The sequence below is a fragment of the Furipterus horrens genome, unplaced genomic scaffold, assembly GCF_987537825.1.
Source record: "Furipterus horrens unplaced genomic scaffold, mFurHor1.1.pri manual_scaffold_11, whole genome shotgun sequence".
Classification (NCBI taxonomy): domain Eukaryota; kingdom Metazoa; phylum Chordata; class Mammalia; order Chiroptera; family Furipteridae; genus Furipterus; species Furipterus horrens.
This window is the reverse complement of record NW_028327181.1, coordinates 46,500,632-46,517,068: the sequence shown is the minus strand read 5'-3', so window position 1 is coordinate 46,517,068 and position 16,437 is coordinate 46,500,632. Positions and strand designations below refer to the sequence as shown.

The 16,437-nt window shown below is 43.1% G+C and overlaps 1 long non-coding RNA gene and 1 pseudogene across 2 annotated transcripts; one reads left to right on the top strand and one right to left on the bottom strand.

Annotated features, from left to right (window-relative positions):
• Nucleotides 1-219: 219 nt before the first annotated feature.
• On the bottom strand, nucleotides 220-1,581 carry LOC149997507 (uncharacterized). Its single transcript, XR_016514099.1, has 2 exons — nucleotides 1,483-1,581; nucleotides 220-445 (listed from the first exon to the last, which is right to left on the bottom strand). It is a non-coding gene; the product is annotated as an uncharacterized LOC149997507 (long non-coding RNA).
• Nucleotides 1,582-1,654: 73 nt separating this feature from the next.
• Nucleotides 1,655-14,552, top strand: LOC149997506 (Golgi apparatus membrane protein TVP23 homolog B-like; annotated as a pseudogene). Its single transcript, XR_016507229.1, has 6 exons — nucleotides 1,655-1,771; nucleotides 3,452-3,534; nucleotides 4,706-4,850; nucleotides 9,637-9,726; nucleotides 10,681-10,812; nucleotides 14,541-14,552. The product of XR_016507229.1 is annotated as a Golgi apparatus membrane protein TVP23 homolog B-like (transcript).
• The last annotated feature ends 1,885 nt before the right edge of the window (nucleotides 14,553-16,437 follow it).

Genomic DNA, 16,437 nt, shown 5'->3' with positions numbered 1-16,437 from the left:
CTCCCAATTAAGGAAATGTGCTAGTGCATATTATTCCCTGAGCCTTCCACAGCAGTTTGAACCATAAACCATACAAATAGGATGTTGTTATAGTCAGTGTCATACATGACTTACAGTCCCTGAATTTCAGGTCCTTCATATGGGCAAAACTGTTACCGAACCGAACCCAGAATCACTTTGAGTTCTTGTCTTTCCAAATAAAAAATTTTAACTCAGGGATAACGATAATGAAAATAAGATTTATTTCAGCTCTGCAGAGAGCAGAAACTTTGAGAATCACAACCAGAGTCATACCTGCATGTGAGTGCTCAGGCTTTTTATTGGGGTCAGAGGCTGGGAGTAGGCTCTTCCATTTTGGCATAAGTTTCTATGGCTATGGGGTGCTGACCAATGTGATCTTCTCCCCACATGTGCACCCTGGTCTCGTTTTCCTTTTCTTTAAGCGCTGTGGATAAGTTAAATAAAGGTTAGTTGTTTATCTTGTGTTTCTCTTGTGATTTTTGGAACAGGGCTGCTGAATTAATGGGTGAGACCCAACTCTCTTCCCATCCCTGACTTGGTTTGCTATCTCTCCTGCCCAACATTCCTCCCTTCTCTGGACACCTATGGTATCTTGCAAGTGCAAGAAGTATCAAAGGAAGCTCCCAGGCCAGGGTGATCTAAGCTATGTATTCTCTGGTCAGGGAGAAGAGATAGAAACCATTTGCTCTCACGTGTCCTTGGTTAGGGGAGATAAAGTCTTGTGATTTAACAGCTGTCAGTTGCTCGTACTGTTTGGCCTTGTTTAATTTTCTTATCTCTTTCCCCATTCCACTTGCCCAGGAATTTTCCTAGCTTCTTATTGTTCTGTCACGAGATCATACTATTAGCAGCTAAGCTTATACAACGGTAAGAATACCATCTTCTATTTACTACGTACTTACATTGTAGGATACTGTTATCAGCCCCACTTTACAATTGAGGAAAGGTGTAATGGAGGTCAGCTAATTGGTGGGGGCGGGGTGAGGAGAGGTGAGGGGGTGATGGGGCCCGCTCCAAACCAGATGCTCAAACTCCAGCGCTCAGCTCTCACTCTGTTTCTTATTTTCCCTGGTTTCTGTTTTCCTCCCATAATAAAACCCTTCATTGTTTACTCAGTCCTCCTGCTTTGTTCCTCTTAGGAACTTTTTACCCCTTCTCAGGAGCACATTAATATTTTTTCAGTTTCTAAAATGTAAAATACAAATATGATACTGTACAGGAAAATACATCCCATAAACCGTTCAAACAGAACGCAGCTATGGAAACATAAAGCCCTCCACCTTAACCCCGTCTTCAGGACATCGATGCTGGTGGGAATGGCAGCTCTTAGGGAGCAACAACATCTCCAGGCGACAAACCACGAAGCTTTCCCTGGTAAGCCAACAGCGGGACAGGGATCCTTTCCTAGCTGGTTTTACGCTCGGGCTTGGATCAGCGCTCGCCTCGGATGGCACGGCTCACCCAGATCCCTGGTGGCCTCCGCCGCGGTCGGCACTTCGCCCAGACCACGCGCACTGCGGGCCCCCAAGACAGCCGGTCTCTGGGTCGCCCCGCTCACTCCCTCCCTTTCGCGGGCGCCCCGCCCCGCCCCCACGCTCGCCCCGCACCCACGCTCGCCCCGCCCCGTTACGTTCCTCCCTGGAGGCGCCTAGAAGCGGAAGTGGGAACCGGATGCACCTGTACTTGGCTCCCCCTGGCCTGACGTGGCTCCTGGAAGTGGTGCTGGCGCGGGGCCACGATGTCGCCGCAGGTGAGTTGCGGCGATGCGTTCTGAGGGCTGCGGTCCCTGGGGCTCGGCCTGGAAGGTGGGTGGGGCGCCAGCGGGGCATCCCAGGCCGTCGTGTCTGCGTGCCGGCTTGCTGCCGGAGTGGGGTGAGGGGCGCCGTGGGCGGAGGGCCGCGGGCCTTTGTCCGGGGACGCGGCTGGGCGCCCCGGAGCCTCTAGTGGACGGTGGCCCAGGGGGCCCAGGGGCCAGAGACGTCGGTGTGGAAAAGCGCATTGTGGACGAGCGCGGAGCGCTGGGTCACCCCGGTGCCGGCCTGCTGAGACGCTGTCGTGGGAGGTGGCGGTGGTCTTCTCGGCCGGCCTTGGGGAGCGGCCTGACCCGTAGGCGCGCGCTGCGGTCCTGCAGTAACGGGAGGCGCCGCACGTTTCCAGTCCACAGCTTTACAACCAGAGACTAGGAGGAATAAGTAGATAATCTCTTCCTATTACAAAAAGATTACTATAAAGTGCTCTTTCGCTTAGACGATCATAGGTGATTTTTCCCCGTCGGAGGGATTTTCGTGGCCCAGGCAGTGTTCCAGGCCCGGCCACACTGAAGCTGCTGTAGCTGAGGTCACCGATGACCTGGGAGAAACGCAGCGGGCACTTTCTGCCTTCACCCTGTGACCTCTGCTTTCCTCGCCTTGTCACCTCCTCCGACGCTGACCCGCCTGTGTGTCTCTTGCGAGGACCATTGTAATTACGTCATTGGGGCCACCTGGATGGCCCCCATCTCAATATCATGAATCACTTCTGCAAAATTCGTTTTGTCAAGAAAATGTACATATTCATAACGCCCAGGGATTAGAACTTGGACTTCTCTGGTGGAGGAAGAGGAAGCATGATGCAGGGGGATGGCGGGAGCAAAGGTCACAGAGGTGGGCAGTGGCCCTGTTGGGACAGGAGAGTTTTTTCCGCCAAAGCGCTGTGGGTTTTAATAGGGGGATGATATGACCGAGTGTGGGAAGGTCTCATGGAGCTTGGACTCCGGATCGGGAGTGTCACACAGTAGATACCAGTCTTGGCTGTATGTCGCCATCATCTGGAGGGCTTTGAAAAATCCTTATGCCTTGACCACTCCCCAGACCAATGACACCTGAACCTCAGGGTAGGACCCAGGTGTCGGGTTTGCTCTGGTTGGTTATTTATTTATTTACTTACTTACTTACTTACTTATTTATTTATTTATTTATTTATTTATTTTTAAAGCACCCCACATCATTCCAGCCTGCAGCCAAGGTTGAGAAGCACTGTCTCGTGGATCTGAATTCATCTTACCTTTCTAGCTCTAGTTCCTACTTCCCTTCTTCCCCTTTTCACTTGCTCTGTGGGTTCCTTGGCCTTTCCCTGTACATGCGTGTGTATTCTCACTCGTGTACCTTTGAAAATGCACCCTGTCGAGGGGCTTCAATGAGCAGGAGGCCTGCTGTTCTGTCAAGGCCCAGCTGATAAACTCCTTCTGGAAGCTTCTCCACGTGGGGGTTTTGCCAGATGACTGGGATGGGGCTGAAGGAACTGCACAGACCCTCTTCCTAGTTGTGAATTGCAGATGGCTAGACCAGGTCTCCGTCTTGCCTTCCATCCTGATGTGCATGTTGTCTTGCATGCAGTTGGCACGCACATAGTGAATCCATTGTGCTTCGTGGATATTTTATTTCCTTATTAGGACAGTAACGATGACAGTGAAGATGTTGCACTCTTTGATGCAGAAGAGGAAACAGCTAATAGGCCCAGAAAATCCAAAATCAGGTATGAAGATAACGTTTAAGAGTTGTGTTAATGTCCAGAGCTGCTCTGTCTGCAGACTGGTGCAGCTGATGGGGTTCAAGGCAGGTGGTTGTGATGTACTTGCGGATATTGTACATCACTGGTATGATTTTTAGTCTGGTCAAAAATGGTGTTTCGTATTTCCTTTGGGAATAACTGGCATGTGGAATTTTATACAACACTGAGTTTCCAAATCTGCAAATACAATTAAGTGAACACTGGTGCGTTAATTCTAGCTCTGGTTTACTAAGAATGCACCATTTCTTTAGATGGTTTCTGTAGATGCATCATGGCATTTTGATTTATTGTGCGAATTTCAAAATTTTATCTTTTGTATAAACTACCATGAAAATATCAAGGCAAACATTTTTATTCCAAATTTAGTTCTTTCTGAAAGAAATTCACTTAATGACATCAAATTCTACCTAAATCGTGAAAACGTTATGCTGAGAGATGCCAGTCACAAAAGATCACATATTATACAAGTTCATGTATGTGAAATGTCCAGAATAGGCAAATCTATAGAGACAAAAGGCACATTAACGGTTGCCCAGGGCTGAAGAAGGGATGGTGTTGGGGTAGATGGGGAACATTTTCCTTCGGGGTAATGAAACAGTTCTAAAGTTGATTGTGGTGATGATTGTACAGTCTGTGAATACATAGAAAACCATTGGATTATGTACTTGAAGTGGGTGAATTGAATGTCGTGTGCCTTATATCTCAATATCTCTGTAAAAAAACAAAACAAAAACAGCTCTTCCTGATGGGTACTTTGTCTTCATGCCTGAAGTGATTTCTGAGGGCCTTTGTCATGATTTTTGGACATAATGAAAGTAGGATACAATCCTAAGAATATGGTTTCTGTTATTTCTCCAAGCTTGGTAAAGTTTCTTCTTACATATTTTGTAAAAGTTTATGTTCAATGACGTGTTAAAGTCATGTTTACATAGTGTATTTGCTGTGACTGCAGGGCTTGGTCAAATAATGGGACTTTGGAAAAAAAGGAGAGGTCTGTGGTTTCTTCTTCCCCGAGTCATCTCTTTTATTTTGACCAAACTGCGTGGTTATGCTATGGCTCAAGCATTTTTCATCTATATCCGCAATACCTGTCTGAAATGTAATTGCATTTCTTTTTTTATGTTTTGGTTTTCAGACATCCAATGGCATCATTTTTTCATTTATTCTTCCGAGTCAGTGCAATTGTAGTCTATCTTCTCTGTGAATTGTTCAGCAGCAGCTTTATTGCCTGTATGGTGACGATTATCTTGTTGTTGTCATGTGACTTTTGGGCAGTCAAGGTAGGTTTCATTATTTTTATTTGAAACCATTTAATATGATGAGATAGAATGGTATATGAACAGTAAAAAAGAAAATGAAACTTAGCATTTGGATTTGCATTAAACTATCTTTTTGTTAAAGGGCCAGGTGTATCAGATCACATGTAGGTTATTCTACTCACTTGCCTGTGCCTTATGCCAGCCTACATCAGCTTTAAAATTATACAAATAAATGTGACTAGAAGCTGCAGACCCTACATACTGTTTCTAATCCAGGTTACCAGTTTTGCTTCAGGGTCACCTCCAGCTGTCCCATGTATGATTTCCTGGAAGACCCCAGGATAGTTTGTTCACAAATACTTCAGGAGTACCCATCCTTTGTGAAGGCTCTAGGGCAGTACTTCTCAACCAGGGCCAGTTTTGCGCCCCAGGCACATATGTCACTGTATGAAGACTTTCTGGTTATCACAACCGAGGTGGGGAAAGTGTGCTATTTGAAACAGCTAGTGGGTAGAGGCCAGAGATGCTTCTGAACATCTTAGCTGCACAGATTGGATAGTTCCCACAACAAAGAATTATCTAGCCCAAAATGTCAGTAGTGCTAAAGTTGAGAAATCTTGTTGTAGAGGCTAGAGAGGAGCATTAAGAAACGGTTTCAAACTCAGAGGCAATGGTAGAGGGATGGACAGATGGATAAGTACATAGATAGATGGATATGTGATATAGTAACTTTTAAAATATTAACTGAAGACCCTGTGTGTTCACTGTAAAACTAGACTTGTCTGTGTCTTTGGAAATTTTCATAGCAAAATGGTAGGGGAAGAATCAAAGGAGAAAAAAAAGCAAAAGCTAATTTTGTAATTTCAGAGAGATGTATATCAATTCAAGGGCCTGTAAGATGTTACAAGTCTGGTCACACCCACCAACCCAGCCGTTTTAGACCTTTTGATTCTTACAGGTATCAGAGGTGACTGGCCTGCTGGTCGCCAGTTTCCATAGGCCACAACATGCTGAGAAGGAAGATTGCGCAAGTCTGTTTTCTTTAGGCTTTTCTTTGTACATTTCTTCTTTGGCTTGTTTTTGTTTGAATTTCTTCTGTTGCTTTATGCTCTGAAGTGTTTACTGTATCCTGGTCACAATTTTGTCTTTGAGGAATGTTCCTTTTTCTTTGCGTAATTTCTGTTGAGCACATAGAACATGGCCTTCACTCAGTTCTTTTTTGTGATTTCCAAATTCTTATAATTAATCCTTCTGGGTTTAGGGTTTTTAAAATGTGGCCAAAAAGTATGTTTTCTGATGAGTGCTTTTTTTTCTTTTTTTTAAATGAGGGCTTAAAAATGTCACCCTTTTATCTGTGGCAAAGACAACTATCCAAACCATTCCTATGTGAAGCGCAATTAAAAAGTCAAGATGGGGAAATTGTTAAGTGAACTTGAGGAAGGGGGTAGGCAGGGTTCCAAACCTAGTAAGGACATACCTGTGTCATAATTATTATGAATCTTTATATAATTGTCAAAAGAAGAGATAGAATCATTAAAAAGTAAAATAGTTTTAAAAAGAAAAAATTAAAATCTTTTAAAAAATTTAACTGTTAGAGCCTATATGGTGCTTTTGTTTTATTCCTTACTCTGACAGAGTAAAAAAGGTTTAATAATAGTTTTTAAAATACAATGGTAACTATTAGTAAAACAAAATAAATTGTGTATCTTCCATGATGTTAGAGAAGGTAAGAGCAACTAAAACATAGCTTATAAAGGCATAATACAAGGTGACTGATGGAAGTGGTAGCAAATTAGTTATAATAGTAAATGTGATTTGATTAAACTCTCTTATTAAAGATTGGGTCAGAAATCAGAAGTCCAACCAAAAAGTTCTAACTAAAATCATGACATTAGAGAAAGTATAAAAGGCAAAGATAACATCAGACCACTTCAAACAAAAGGAAAGTTGGCAGTAGAATATTATCATTAGAGAAAATAGAAAAGGGAGCAAGACAGCATTCAATGGAGCAAAAAGGCCATTTTATAAATCACAGTGAGGCTTATCCGCAGAATGACATTACGTCAAACTGTCTAGTAAAAAACTTAGAAACATTAGAAGCAATGGAGGGAACATTGTGTTGGGGTCTAAGAAGACACTGTCTCTGATCGAAGCAACAAAAAATAAGGAAGGTCTAAAGGATCTGAATGAAATAACAAGGTCAATTTAATAGCAGTATTTGGAACTTTTTATGTACAAGGATAATTTAATGACAGTTCAGTTTCTGTGCAACATTTGCAAAAATTAATTAGATGTCACTACAAAGAAAATTGAAATAAATTGCTCAGAGTAGCTACATTTTCTAGCCCAGTGCAACAAAACTAGAAATTAATTTAAAATGGTTGTGAATACTGGAATTTTAAAAAGCCAACCTGCGAAATCTCTTGGCTTAAAAAGGAAACAAAAACCACAGATAATATCGATTATTATACCAAATGACATTTAAAAACTATAAATAATAGCTTATTGATACGTAATGACAGTGATCATCTGCACGCAATGTAGAATGTGTCTGAAGTTGAATTCAGAGGGAAAAAAATAGACTAAAGGCTTTTATTATTAAATAGAGGTCAAGAAGTTTTTTATAAATTAAATTTTGTTTTTAATTTTCAGCTGAGTATATGTTTATTGATTTTAGATAGGGAGGGAGGGAGAGAGACAGACATTGATCGGTTGCCTCCTGTACACGTCCTTACTGGGGATCGAACCCACAACCTAGGTATGTGCCCTGACAAGGTATGGAACCTGGCGTACGGGACAATACTCCAACCAACTGAGCCAAGCAGCCAGGGCAGGTCCAGAAGCTTTAAAACAAAAGCAGTAAGCTTGAGAGAAATTAGGAAAATAAACTCACATTGGTAAAAGTGGAAAGTAAAGAATTGGAAAATGGGAAAATGGAGGACGAAATAGTCTTAAGAGCCGTTATTTGAAAATGCCAATAAAGAGACCTCTGGGGGGTCTCGTTCTTTGCCAGCTCTTCTCTTTTACTTAGCCCATAAATGTTAGCATTTCTACAAAGTTAATCAGTCTCGAAGGCTCCTCCTTTTGTTCTCTGCTCTTTTCCAAAGCACTGTCATCTGCGCTTCTGAGTTCAGCTGCTTATCTTGAAGCCAGGCTGACTCCCAGATCCGTATCTCCGGGTCAGGGTTGTCCTTGCTGCTCCACACCTGTCCGTCTGTCTTCTTGGTGTTTTCACTTGGCTTTCTGAGAGCACCTCAGATTCAACATGTGTGAAATATTCCTTGTCCTCTTCCAGCCCCCCAAATGCTGCTCTTCCACCACGTTCCCTTTCATAGGGCCTTGAATCAAGTTGTTTTTTTCACAAGAGAAAACCAAAAATATATGGATTGTTTTCTTTGTACCCCATGTCAAGTAATCACCAAGTCCCGTAAACCCATAGATTTGACTTTCTTCCTAAGGGCTTCCGTGCCTGCTTACGTACGTGTCATATTTCCATTTACACATTGCCTGAACTCAGGGATTCCTAATCTTTTTTGTGCCATGGATTCCTCTTGTGCTATCAGTAGTGTTTTTAAATACATAAAATACATTAAGTATCACTAAGTTATATTGAAATATGAAAACATTAAAAAGGCAAATTTCTAATTTAGTAGTATGTACTTTATTCAGGCATTCAATAGCGGGATCTAGGAGCGGGTGTAATGACTTTGAAAGCAGTGATGAGCATAAACAGTATTTTGTGATATCTGCAACAAGTCCAGTACAATATGAAAAACTGTTTTTTATTGTGACAAAACCACAGGTACTGTTAATTCTGCTGTGGTTAACTGTCTACATTCGTAATTTAAAGGTAAACTAAATTTTAGCCAGAAGTTAGTGAAAATGAAGACACACTTTTCCCCATCCAAGTTCACAGAACCCCTGAATCTATTAGTGAACACCGCTGATTTAAAAATTTCTTGCATTATTGATTCCTACTTGTCCTTTAAATTTCATTCCAAATGTCGATTCCTCGGAGACATTTTCTGATTCCTGACTAGATCGTATTTCCCTGTTAGACTACTAAGGCCCACGCTCCCCCCTCACAGTACTTAGCATGTTCGGTAATGCAGCACACTACGGTAGTAGACTGGTGGCTTACAAACTACAGGACTTTATTTCCCAAGTTCTGTGGGCTGGAAATCTAAGGTCAGGGTGCCAGCATGGTTACTTCTGGTGGGGACCCCCTCCTGAGACCCTGGCCTCTGCTGTATCCTCACTGGTGGAGAGCAGAGAGAGGGCGAAAGCTCTCTCTTGATTCTTACAAGGATGCTAATCCCATTTAGGAGGGCTCCTCTCGTATGACCTCATCTGATCCTAATATTACATGGTGGCGGGTAGAGCTTCAACATATAAACTTTGGGGACACATAAACATTCAGTCCGTGACAACCATTTTTAGCGACATTCAGCTGTAAAATATATGTAGCTCCAGTCAGGATATATAGGAAAAATAGGTGAGAACAGCTAAAGAGCAAGGGGTCTCGGAACACGGTCGGGAGCCGGAGAAAGGACAGGAGTTCATGAGGGAAGAGGGGCGGGTGACGTTTCTGGAGAGGCCTGCTCTGTCACCTCCGCCCCTGCCGACCTGCCGTTGCCGTCTTGTTTGTTCTTCTGTCCAGGCCTGGTGTGTCACCGTGGAAAACTGAATGTTATGGCGGTAACGCTGATGCTGCTCTGTTTGTGAGAGGTTACACTGAGACATGACCTTACGGTAGGTCTTCAGATAATGTTTTTAAAATTCATGTGTGTGTATTAATCTTTCCCAGAATGTCACAGGTAGATTAATGGTTGGCCTGCGTTGGTGGAATCACATTGGCGAAGATGGAAAAAGTCACTGGGTGTTTGAGTCCAGGAAGGTAAACTCCCCCTCCCTGTTTTTTGAGTGTCATTCATTAAGTTAGGTATAGATTACATTTTAATATTTACAGATGAAGTATTTAAGATTAAAAGTACTACCCCAAACATTTGACATGCCAACACTAAACCAGACAGCCTTCTACAACTAATCACATTTTTCTGACTAGTTCAGACCAGAAACAATGTGTGTATAGGAAGAAGGCAGGAAAAAGAAATAGAAGGATTGCAGTCTGAATTGATCAGAGCAATCTGTTCTTGAAGTCGGACCTTCAGGGGCCCTAGGGGGCTCTGGTCTGTTTCGGTGGTTTGCTTATCTATGGTGAACATTGTTTTCCTGTGGCAATCGGTTTGGGTGGCAGAGGACAAAATTCTTGGAGACAGTTCCAATGATATTGCTGACCTGCTTAGAATGCCTTGACAGGTATTTCTCAGAAAGCAGCAGTGTGCTCAGTGAGCCTGCGTTCCTTTGTGTTATAAAATCTACTGAATAAACAACTCACTACTCTTTTAAATTCCTAAGATACTCTGGTCATTGTCCAGAATCCCTTAATTCCATTTTTTTTTTTTTTTACTGGACCCTGACTTGACCTTTTAGGATGAGTAGAGACTTGATTTCCTTGATCCTTCCCTATGAATAAACAGTATAAATGTAAGAAGAATCGAATAGAAGCCTATCAGACCATCCTTAAACTGTCTGCTCTGCCCTGAAACTGCAAAATTCTTGATTTAAAACAAAGTATATTAAAACCAGTTCTTAAAATTACAGTAGTGGTAGATCTACTGTTTTTTGGGGTGTTGGATGGAGGTGGAGGTGGGGGTTTGTGATTTAGGACTTGGGTTATCTGTGTTAATTTATTTGAATTTGAGGGTAAGATGTTTTTCATCAAAAATGTTAAACTTCTTACTAGTGAATATCACAAAATATTGATTATTAAATTCATGTTCTTTTATAGGCATCTTCTCAAGAGAATAAAACTGTTTCAGAGGCTGAATCGAGAATCTTCTGGTTAGGACTTATTGCCTGTCCAGTGCTTTGAGTGATATTTGCCTTCAGTGCTCTCTTCTCCTTCAGAGTGAAGTGGCTGGTGAGTATCAGGGCAGAACTAGTGAATAATCCATTAAGATGCCTAAGGGACGATCATAGTAAGCAGCCATGTAGGTTAACACTAGGGGCCTGTGTTGAATAGGCAGCTTGATCATGTATTTCCCACGATTGATTTACTAGCTCTACTTTTTAAATATTGGTGAGCAGAGTCCTGTTAAAGATCCCATTTCACCAATTCTGCAGGTGCCTAGTAGAATTTTAGTTGAATCCCCTTATATAGAGATGACCGTGTTTATCAGATTATTATCCTGTTGGATGAGGATGTTCAGTAAACTCCAAACAAACATGTTTAGTTTAATTTGTAACTAACAGAGTAGTCTTTTTGAAAATACTGGTTGCTAACCTTTTCTGGCTATCTATTGCTTATATAGTAAATCTCAAAACTTAAGTGTCCTAAAACATCAGCAGTCATCGTAAAGGGCTTGTCTGGAAGCTCTGGCTGGGGATCCTTCATAGTTGCATTTGGCCAGCAGCCGTGGCTGGTGTGGCTGGGAGCTGTAAGGTGTCTCCTCTGCATGAGTCCCGTGGCCGCCCGTGCGGCCTGGACATACGTCCTGGGCTTTCTCATAGCCTGGTGGCCCCGTGGCAGTTAGGCTGCTTACTGGAGGGTCAAGCTCCAATTAAGAGAATTCCAGCTCACAGTCTGAGTTACCCTTTACACCTGAATGAGTGTGCTCGGGTTACCATAACAACGTACTGCAGACTGGGCGGCTTAGACAACACTTATTTCCTTACAGTTCTAGAGCCTGGAAGCCTGTCCAGAGCTTTGAGTGATATTTGCCTTCAGATGTAGGCAGGGTAGTTTCTTCTGAGGCCTCTTTCCTTGGCTTGTAGATGGTCGTCTTCTCCCTTTGTCCTCACGTGGTCTTCCCTTTGCACGTGTCTGTGTCCTCTTTTCCTCTGCGTATATGGCCATCAGTCATATTGGATTAGGGCCCGCACTGGTGACCTCATCTTATTTTAATTACCTCTTTAAAGACCCCATCTGTAAATATAATCACATTGGGGGTACTGGGGTAAGGAGTTCAACGTAGGCACTTTTAGGGGACATGATTCAGCCCATAATAACCACCTAGCCTCAGAAGTCACAGCATCACTTTGCCACCTATTCATATTCAAGAGAATGGGAATTCGGCTTTCCACCTTGATGGGGAGAGGGGTTAAAGAAGGTCTGGGAGAGGATGTGAAACAGGAGATACTGTTGCTACCATCTTTCAAAAACGTGATCTGTTACTTGCCCCAAACTGTGAGTCTTGTTCTTCTAATAGTTAACTTTGTCTCATTTAACTATTGATAGCAGATATATTTTGGCTTTACTTATGTTTTTTTTTTTTCCCCCATTTTTTATTATTTTCTTGTCCCCGTTTTGCTATATAGGTTCTCTTTTTCTTTGTGTGTACATATACATAAACACTTTCTTTTTTGCAGTTTGGAAGGTTTATTGTTTACTTTTAGTTTTTCTAGTATTTATCTGTATTATATGTTTCTATCATACCTTCTTTCATGAATTAGGAAATGTATTTAATAGCCATTGATTTCCTGCTATGGTATGGAGATGGTCAAGTTAACACTCAAGGGTTCTCGCACCTTTCCTCCCTGCTTCCACCTCTGTATTTTTGTTGATTATACAGTTGACCCTTGAACAACATGGGAGTTAGGGGTGCTGACCCCCCCAATGCATTTGAAAATCTGTGTATAACTTTTGACTTCCAAAATCTTGATTACATAGTCTTATTTTAGTTATTTTACCTAGTACACTTAAAGCTGTTTATTTACTTAACAGGCTTTATTTAGAAAGGAAATGAAATAGTCCCTTTCTGTCGCCTGAGTTTTGTTTGTTCCAGTGTTATTCTTGTTGTCAAGGTTTGGAACAATTACCTTTTGAATGACATTTCTGACTGGCTGTTCAGTCTTTGATCTACAGTATTTTTAAATACATTGATTCGATCTTTATATTGCAGCTTTTCCTTTTACCTCCTGTATGGTTAGCTAAATTTCATTGTTGGGTGATTGTTTTCCAAAAATGTATAGGTGTTGTTTTCCTTTGGCTCTGTCATGTTTAAGAATGAGTCTATTGATTTTATTCTTGAACGCCAACTTGGCTAGATGAATATTCTTGGGTCACAGGTTCTTGTCATTTAGGAGGCATTACTTCATTATTTTCTTAGATTGAATTTTGCAGAGAAATCTGAGGCCAGGCTTACTTAACCTCCATGTAAGTGAGTGAATCATTTTTTTCCCTAGACAAATAATTTTTAAATTATTCTTGAGGTTTTAAAATTGTACCAAAATGTCTTCGTGTTTGTCATTCTATATTGATTTTTCTGGAAACTGTGTGCCTCTAATATGCAGGCACAGGTTCTGCTTTGAATCAGGAAAATTGTGTTCTGTCAAGTCTTTAAATTTATGTTCTATTTTTTGGTCTCTCTGATTCTGAGGTGTTATCTCTGTTGGATCACTTTTATCTGTTCTTATCTACCATCTTTAATTGCTTCGACCTCTTGGTTTTCTTCTGTTTATTTACTCAGCAGATATTTTTAAGAGTCTTCTATATGCCAGACCTGTTCTTGGCACTGGAGATACTGTTAAGGGCTGGATAAATAAGGTGACTGCCCTGACAGAGCTTATGTTCTCAGTGGAGGATAATGTGGGCACGCAGTAAATGAGAGAGCAAGGTGTCTAGAAAGATAATGATACAAGGTAAGAGTGGAGCGTGCAAGGGAGAGAATAGTGGGCTCCTTTGGGCTGGGGCTTTACTGTCCATCTGGGAAGGTCAGCCCAGTCTTTCTTATTTTTCTCCTTTATTTTTATTGTTGACATGGTTGCCGATATCCCCATTTTCCTCCCTTTGCTCCCAGGCCCAGCTCCCCAGTCCCTCTGTCCATCACCACACTGCTGTCTCTGTCCATGGGTCATGCATGTGTATGTGTCTTTGGCTAATCTCTTCACCACTTTCTTTCATCGAGTCTCCCTCCTCTCCGCTCCCCTCCAGTCTGTTCCATGTATCCATGCCTCTGTTTCTGTTTTGTCAGTTAATTTTGTTCATTAGATTCTACATATAAGTGAGACCATATTGTATTTGTCTTCTCTGACTGGCTTACTTAGCATAATAATCTCCAGATTCAACCATGCTACTGTAAAAGGGAAGCTTTCCTTTTTTATGGCTGTATAGTATTCTATTGTGTGAATGCACCACAACTTTTTTATCTGCTCATCTCCTGATGGGCACTTGGGCTGTTTCCAGATCTTGGTTATTATAAATAATGCTGCTGTGAACATAGTGTATGTATTCTTTCAAATTGGTATCTCTTCAATAAACGTTTAGAAAAATTGGACAAATACATGCAGAAAAAGGAAACTAGGTCACCTACACCAGTAACAAGAGTAAACTCAAAATAGATAAAAGACATCAGTGTAAATCCTGAAACCATAAAAATCCTAGAAGAAAACAGACAGTAAAATCTCAGACAGCCATCAGAGCATTATTTTTGCTGATATATCTCCTGAAACGATGGAAATAAAGAAAAGAGAAACAGGTGGGGCTACCGCAAACTAAAAAGCCCAGTCTTTCTGTAGCAGTGGCTCCGCTTCCCTAAGACAGCCGGCAAAGGCCATGTGACAGTGGTTTGCGCTCACGTTAGGGCCACAGGGCGGGAGATGGCATCACCCAGGCTCTTCATGAGTTTCTTGCCGCTGTGCTCTCTGAAGGGCATCGGCTGATGACTGGTGGTACTTCTGTGCTGCTGCTCCTCCTCCGTCCCTGCTCCCCCTCCCTGGAGGGGGGAGGGCATCACATGTCAAGCTGCAGGCATTTTCCTGCCTCTGTTGGGTTTTTATTGGTTGGAAGGGGCTTCTGCTCTCACATCTGTTTCTGCATTTTTTCTTCGGGTTTTCTGTATCCTCTGGCCTTTTGCCTCTAAGTTGTTAGGGGTGGTGGTTAGTAAATTTCTTTCTTAGAGCTTCTTGGACAGTTAGGGGCTATACAGAGCAACACCGAGCGGGCTCTCTCTTGACAGCCAGCCCTTTTTGTATTTATTGGTACCAGCTTATTTGCCTTTAAAAAGCGTTTTTGCTGTTTATATCTTAGCGGGAGGGAGATCTTGATATCTGGCTTTCTCTGGTTTACACCATTGTAAGCAAATAGTCTGCTTGTTTTAACTCCTAAATACAGTTTCAAATCGGCTGCCGCTGGACAGCGCCGATGCGTCGGCAGCACTCCTAGCCAGTCGTCTGCGAGCTCAGGAGCCGCGGCCTGTGGGTCACACGTACCCAGGGGTGTCCCAGTGTGAGAAGCATGGGAAGTCCAAGGAAACTTATTTAAAGAAAAACATAATTTTATGTTTATTTAGGTGACTAGCAACCTTACATAATTCTAACATGTTTATTTCTGTGAAACATAAATTTAAAACAGAAAGCATAACTATATACTTTCTTTACTAAAGCTTTGAACCTATTCCTTCATTAGAACTTACGTTCTCTCACTTGCTTAAAATCACCTGTCCAGCTTGTCCAGGCGAGTAAGTCTGGGTTGGAAAGGGACGTTCTCTTTAGGTGTCTGCTCTGCAAACACACACTTGTAGAGTCCAGGGTGGTGGGCTGGCTGGTTAGTTAGTCGTCTTAAGTTCTTTTGTTCCTCTTACACAGCATCGCAGAGCCTTCCCTCCTCCTCTTCTCTTTGTCTCTTTTATTTATCTCCTTCCCTCCTTTTCTGTTTGCTTTCCTCCCCTGGTGCCCCTCCCTGCCGGGTTCTCTGTCTGCGCCCCCAGCCTCCCCTCTCTCTCTTCCCCTCCCCTCAGCTCTCGCTCTTGGTGATTTATTACTTGCCCTGCTGCTTCTGACAAACTATTTGTAGGAAAATGAGATTTGGTCCACGCCAGATGGCTCCTCTGGGAGGCCGCGTGGGGGTCGGTGTCGGAGCCCCAGTGCGGCCCCCACCAGAGCCCCCGGCGCTCTCGATCACAGAGCTCTTTAAGATAAATGAGCAAAATTAAGAGACTCACTGGGGGAAGAAAACGCTGGATGGCAGCTAGTAAGAGCGGGTGGTGCCCGGCTTCCTCCCAGAAATGCACCCACGTGTGCCCCACTGGAGCTCCCCATCTGCTCAGACTCCAGGGACTCCCTCCCCCAGAAAAGCGTGGAACATTGGGTGCATTTCTGTCGTCCTGGGACATGGCCCTGAAAAGAGCAGGAAACTCTCTAGCATTAACAACAGTCTGGGGTGGAGCAAGCAGGTCTTCTTTGGGAGTGGTGGAAAGAGACCTGAGGAGGGGGAGAAGGCAAGGGACAGACAGCAGAGCAGGTGGGCGACAGAGGGCAGTGCAGTGGGCTGCCTGGTGGGGTGCACACATGAGGAGCAGCTCCAGGCTCTGCCTGAGGCCCAGGCTGCTCCAGCTGTACCTGATCCCAGGAGACTTCAGCAAGGTTCATGTCCTGGGCACAGGTACCACTCGGGGGACAGGAGAAGGGGAAGCCCTTGCCCCAGCCCCCCACCTCCTCATGTGTGGGGCTTTAGCTTTTGGCCAGCTGGGTAGCAGACTCTGAGCTCCTGAGAGTAACTGGTAGGTCTGTGGTTTTCCTGTAGCACTTTAGTGCTGGGCCACCACGG